This window comes from Dermochelys coriacea, chromosome 8 (assembly GCF_009764565.3).
Source record: "Dermochelys coriacea isolate rDerCor1 chromosome 8, rDerCor1.pri.v4, whole genome shotgun sequence".
In the NCBI taxonomy this organism is placed as follows: domain Eukaryota; kingdom Metazoa; phylum Chordata; order Testudines; family Dermochelyidae; genus Dermochelys; species Dermochelys coriacea.
In genome coordinates, this window is record NC_050075.1 from 81,839,225 (window position 1) to 81,845,224 (window position 6,000).

The 6,000-nt window shown below is 35.4% G+C and overlaps 1 protein-coding gene across 6 annotated transcripts in view; it reads right to left on the reverse strand.

Moving 5' to 3' along the window:
* The window catches only part of ADGRL2 (adhesion G protein-coupled receptor L2), a 480,081-nt gene extending 474,921 nt beyond the window's left edge, over positions 1-5,160 (reverse strand). For 3 of the 6 annotated variants that reach the window (XM_043490413.1, XM_043490417.1, XM_043490414.1), the window contains exon 1: positions 4,810-5,157. The gene's annotated coding sequence lies outside the window, so the exon portion shown is untranslated. Of the gene's footprint in view, positions 1-4,809 lie in introns of all 6 variants that reach the window. The other 3 variants (XM_038412994.2, XM_043490399.1, XM_043490406.1) reach the window with 3 other exon arrangements.
* Between the last annotated feature and the right edge of the window lie 840 nt (positions 5,161-6,000).

Sequence of the window (6,000 nt, forward strand, 5' to 3'; positions counted from 1 at the left end):
GAGTCAAATGTCCGAGTTTGGGTCTATTAGTTTATTTAGGATAGTAGAGAGACAAGGGGTGAGGTAATATCTTTTATTGGACCCGCTTCTGTTGGTGAGACAGACAAGCTTACAAGACAGAGAGAGAATGAGAGCAAACTTGTCTGTCTCACCAACAAAAGTTTGTCCAATAAAAGATATTACCTCACCTACCTTGTCTGTCTAATATCCTAGAACCGGCATGCCTATAACACCACATACAATATTAAGAGTAGTGAATTTCTCCACAAACAGAACCTGAAAACTGGGTGCATTCTGGTTTTTCTATCCTCATACAGTTATATTACCCTCGCAGCAAAGAGAAGAAGTTGAAATAACAGCTGGTTACTGAAGGGTCCAGTTTTGAGAATTGATTCACACCAATGCATATTTCTGAAACAATCTAAGAGATTTTTTAATGTTGCAATGTTAACAGAGTGATGGAAATTAAATGGATATGTGACAAATGCAATCTTCTTGCAAAATCCTTGGCAATGTCATACAGAATTTAAATGAATTTATAATTATGTGCTAACTATACACTTTTTAACACATTTCTCAAGAATGAAAAAAATAAACTATACTTTTAAAATACAGTCTCTTAGCTGATTTAAACCTGTTTCAATCCCACTGGTGTAAATCAGTGAAGCATTTGGCTGTGTGGCTTTAGCGTCATGTACTGAGTACTGTATGCCAGGCAAATCCACAGCGTCTGATACATTGACAAGGATCAGTGAAAGAGATCTAACAAAGTGGTCTCATCTGTTATCCCTACTCTAAAAATGTTGAATTGCTATTCTCCCATGTTCTGCATATTTCTTGCACTTGATTATGTGTTAAGGCTGTTTGATTGTTGTTTATGTGAGATATTTTGTGTCCAAAGGTCAAATGAGCATAGCTTTTGAATCAGATTCCTACTGGCTGCTTTTGTAATACTTAATCTTTGCATGCTGGGAGGAAAAGAAAGTGGGAGACAGTTCAAGCTAACTCAAATAAATAGACAGAAGTAAAGCAACAATTGCTTTTCTGTACGGACCTGCTCCCTTGTTCGATTCTTCTTTAGAGATAACACTCTTTGACACAACGTCAGATAACCATGTTCAAAGTTTCACAGGCTAATCATTTAAAGATGCATTTCCACTCCATTTATTTTCCTTTATCTGAACCCTCTGTTGGTTTATTTCAACAGAGGACATTTTCATTTAGACTCCCCAAAACAGAGACATGTAGGAGAAAAAAAGGGCCCACTTTGAAACTCTGGAGATTACAAAGAAAAGCATATGACATTAGAATGCTGTGTTCTGATGAGAACAGTTGTTTGCATAAAAATGTTAACTATTACTAAAACTTCAATTAAGTTTCAAGGAACGGAATACAGATAAAGCCTCAGGTTAATTTGAGTAATTACCAAGCACTTTACACCTGCTGAAAAATTCCAAAATGCAAAGGGATGTCAATCTTGTTCTTTAGGATTTTTTTTTAAATGGAGAAGACCTTCAAAGTAGACAAGACAGTCAATTACAGACCTGATTCAGCTCTGAACCCCTTGAGGTATAAGTAAGCTTTTTCTGCAATAGCAATCATATTCAGTATTCATTTAGATAAAAGGCCTAAATTTCCATGATATTTCAGCAATGTATTCTGGAGTATAAGGCAATGACAGCTATTGCAAAATGAGAGCATGATATAATCAAATACGTAAGTTGATGAGACACACTGGGGAACGCATATCCTTTTTCTGCTGCTGTAGCAAGTCACCAATGACATCTCACTGCTTGATAAACTTGTAGCCACTTAGGTTTTCTTTCCTTCTAACCTATATTGCTATACATTTTCTTACATGATCTATCAGATGTTCCCTTCATTGCTAAAAGACTCTCTCTCTCTCTCTCTCTCTCTCTCTCTCTCTCTATTTGTAAGGCACTTGGTTAAAGCTGAAAGCAACTTGGGCCTCACTGAACACTGAACAAGTTGGATGGAACTTATTAACTATCTCTATAACATCCTTTAAAGATGATAATTTATCTTTTTAATTATCCTCTGTAAAACCTGCAGAAAAAAGCCTGATGGGAGCAAGTACAGTGCATTATATACAGCTAAAAGGTTTACCACATCCTATAGATTCTCTTGCAAGGCACACTAAAGTGGAGGAAAAGGTAACTTATCTTGAAGAGCTGTTTGACTGAGTTACCATAGCAAGGGCAAGTTCAAAGATGATGAAGAAGAAACCATTGTCAGTGGAAAACAGAAACCAGGTGTAAAGGACCCTAATAATTTTGGTTAGAAGACTACACAGGATGAACTAACTTGAAGCTTAACATATGGGTTAGATCTTTGGAGAGTTTCCTGAAAGGCGAGCAAATAAATTCAGAGACTTATATAAAATGCAGGGCCTGATTTTCCTTTCATTTATTTCAGTGTATCAATGAATTCAAGGTGTAAACCTGGTGAACCTAAGAGGAGAATCATACCAATCATTTTGAATTTACTTAGTGAAATGATGGTGATGACTCACGAAGGAACACTTCCATACCTGTAAAACATTGGCCATTTGGTTGAAGGAAAGGAAGCCGAAAATAGCTGTTTGCTACAACAATTTTTTATTCACTTAGAAAAAGCTTTTCCTCCTAAAGGTTCTTTTGCCCCCTTTTCATATTTCCAGTAGTGATTTATCTAATCTCATCTCACTGATTATCAAATTCCATAGGGATCTCCTTTATCTCCCAACTTTATGATGGCCAGAATTTCCATTAAAAAGATCCCTAAGGTCTTTTCTGAAGTTCACTTTTCCTATCTAAAATTCCCCATCCCCAATTTATTTTTTTGTAATACCAAAAAATGTTCTATAAATGCTTTTACTCCTGGAGTAGGCAAGAAGAATGAATTTGCACTGGACTCTTTCCTCCGTCTCTAAATCAAAATTGCTGTGTGTGCAGCAAGCAGAATGGAGAAATTTCTCACTCTCTTTCTATCTGGAAATGATGCTAAAATTTGTAATTTGTGAAGGCATTGTTCAAAAACGCATACTGGTTTTTCCTAGGTAACTTGAATTTACTTAAAAGAACCCCCTTGCACTTAAAATAGTTAACAGCAATTCTAATTACTGGATAAGAAAGAAAGGTCAGATTTCTGTTACATCATTGTGAAAGGCTTTTATTACACACTGCTATAAAACATATTTCTTTTGTCAGTTGCCATCCTAGCAGACTAGCCTGCATACCAATAGGAACTAAAATGCCAAGAAGCAGAAGATAGTTATATCTGCTAAATTCTATGTACAGTAACCTAACAAATGCCAGAGGAAGAGAGATTGCCCTCTGGAGTAATACTTGTGTAGATGTCTTCTTTATGCTAACAATGACACGGCTCCTTTCGTTTGTACTGTACGCCAAAATCAAAATGCATTTTTTTCAAAAGCAGACTGTATATCAAAGAGAAAAGATAGACATTCTGGGGCACTGGGATACTTAATGTGGAGAGCAAATACATTTTCCTGAAGACTGCTAACTAAAAGATTTGAATCCATAATGTTAAAACTGAAGATTTACACCATCAGGTTTTTGATGGTTTTAAACGTTTTTCTTTCCCCTCTTTCTGTCCATTCTGCTTTACAACATTTCCCTCTTACCTCTATTCTGTTCCAGAGTTTTAAAATTACAGTTGTTTTTATTAACTCCTAAGTTAGTTAGATAATAGTTCTATATGAATAATATATACAAAACTAATTTTTATAATTTACAAATTGCAGCTGTTTTAGGTGACAAACCTAAACAGGACAAATTTTATTGCAAGACAAATTTAAGGAAGAAGAATTCTAATTCTGTAATTTCTGCACTGTGCTGCTCTTCAAAACTATTATTTTATTGTATTTGAATATATCTAAAATTGTCCTGTCAAAGCCACATTTCAAATGTAACTCTAAACTCTGCCAGCAAATCCAAAGAAATGTTCATGAAGTGATGCCAGACTTACTGTCTGCCTTCATACAATCAGTGTGCTCTCAAACATGCTAGTTTCATATTTCTTGTTATACACACTTTGAATCAGAACTTTACTGAGTAAATAGCGCTTGAATTTCCTCCCCCCATTTTTTGCAGTCTATAGGAATTATGCCCCAACTGGTTTTGATCCAGTTAACTTTCTTTTTTTAAAAAAACAAGTATTTTATGTTCAACATTTCAAAAAATAGATATGAACACACTTATAACTATAATGGTTACATTTAATTACTTCTTTTACTACTAGCAATTCTATTAAAAATATGTTTATCTTGTGGTCTACATTTATTTGACAGGCCCATTTGCAACAAGGCCTGCAGTTTCCTTGTATACAACAGTGCAAAGTAAAAGGTGATCTTTTTATTTATGTTTAAAACATTTCAACAGTTAGTTTTGCTCCAAAGATAACACCCTAAGAAGGTTCAAGGCCAGAAACCCCTGACAATATTGACTTTTCACTTGATGACTACTGCACTGCATTGACTTAAACAGATATTGGAAAACATTTTTAAAAGAAAAAAGAAAAAAGCTTAATTGAAGGTTGCACTTTAGACTAGAGAGCCTCTATGTTAAAATCTTACTTGTCGTTGTAAAAAGGATAAATAGCTGGCTAAATAAACATTAGCATAACAGTCACTTAAACAACTGCACCTATACAGATAAGTAACAAAAGCATCAGGCACCTGGCATCATATTAGGACCTACTAATGACAAGAACATGCATCATTATAATGACATCTAATAATGAGCAAACAGTGATGGTATTATGTCTTTAGAAGAATCAGGCTCCTACCTTTACAAGACAGATGGAAGGTAAGTCCCCCTTTAAAGAAAGTTGTCAGTAAAACCGGGCTGTAGTTGCAGTAAATTGAGTCCTTTCAGTCACTATATACATGCAGCAGTTCTGCAATGAGGGGAAAAATATTATGGGAGGAGCAGCTGTGAATGAGTGACCTCCTGAAGCTGAATTCTCTTTGTGAATCAAGCACTGGGAGCCAGTGCCTCTGATTTGCATGGATTATCTCCACTTGAACAGATACATTTAAATTTATCTGGCACAGTGGCAAAAAAATGGGAGAGTAAGTGAATGAGAGCGAGAACAAGAGAGAGAGAAGGGGAGAGACAGAGAAAAAGAAGACAAGAAATCGGGAAGCTTGGCTGGATATGCTGGTTCTGGCAGAACTGTGTCTCAGAAGAGCTACAGCTCCCTCTTCATGTCACAATTGTAAGATAAGAAATGCTGTCATTAAGCACTGGTTAATAACAGAATACCTCCCCTGCCCCAAACTTCTGATGTTCCATTTGATCAGATTTTTATAAACACTTAATTATTCTGTCATCATAAAGTCAGGATTTTATACTGGAAGCTTCAAGTGATTTGTAATCAGGCAGGTAAAAGAATGAGGCAGGTAAAACTCCCCACGTAATTTTAAACACAGAAACATTTCGAACTGAGTAGTTTGTACAGATTAAGACAGATTTCTACATGTGCCTTAAAAATACAGTTATTGAGTATGCAGATAACTTTAAAGGAATGGATAGAAGATGGGATTCAAAATGTTGATATATTGTTGTCTTTGACAAAAATATCATTGCTCTGTGTGTGTAAGGCAATATTTTTGAGATTACCGAAATGTATTAAGACAAAGAGACCTGTGAAAACCCTCTAATAATCTGCATCCAGCCACTTCTCCCTTATTACCATGAATAACACAAGCATTACCTGTCAAATTTTCCCAATTTGATTTAAATGAAGTACTTATGCTGATTAGGGAAGTGTGAGGAACCCTCTTGAGCCTTCATCAAAAACTAAGATGAACCTGAACTAAACTTTTTTTCTGGTTCAAAGGCATTTAGATAATTTTTTCCCTCATTTTACAGTTTCCCAATTTAAAAAGTTTTGAACCTCTAACTATAGTTGTTGGGTACCAGTTGGACCAAAAGTCATTAAATGCAGAAATAATAGCTATTCAGAAATGGAAGG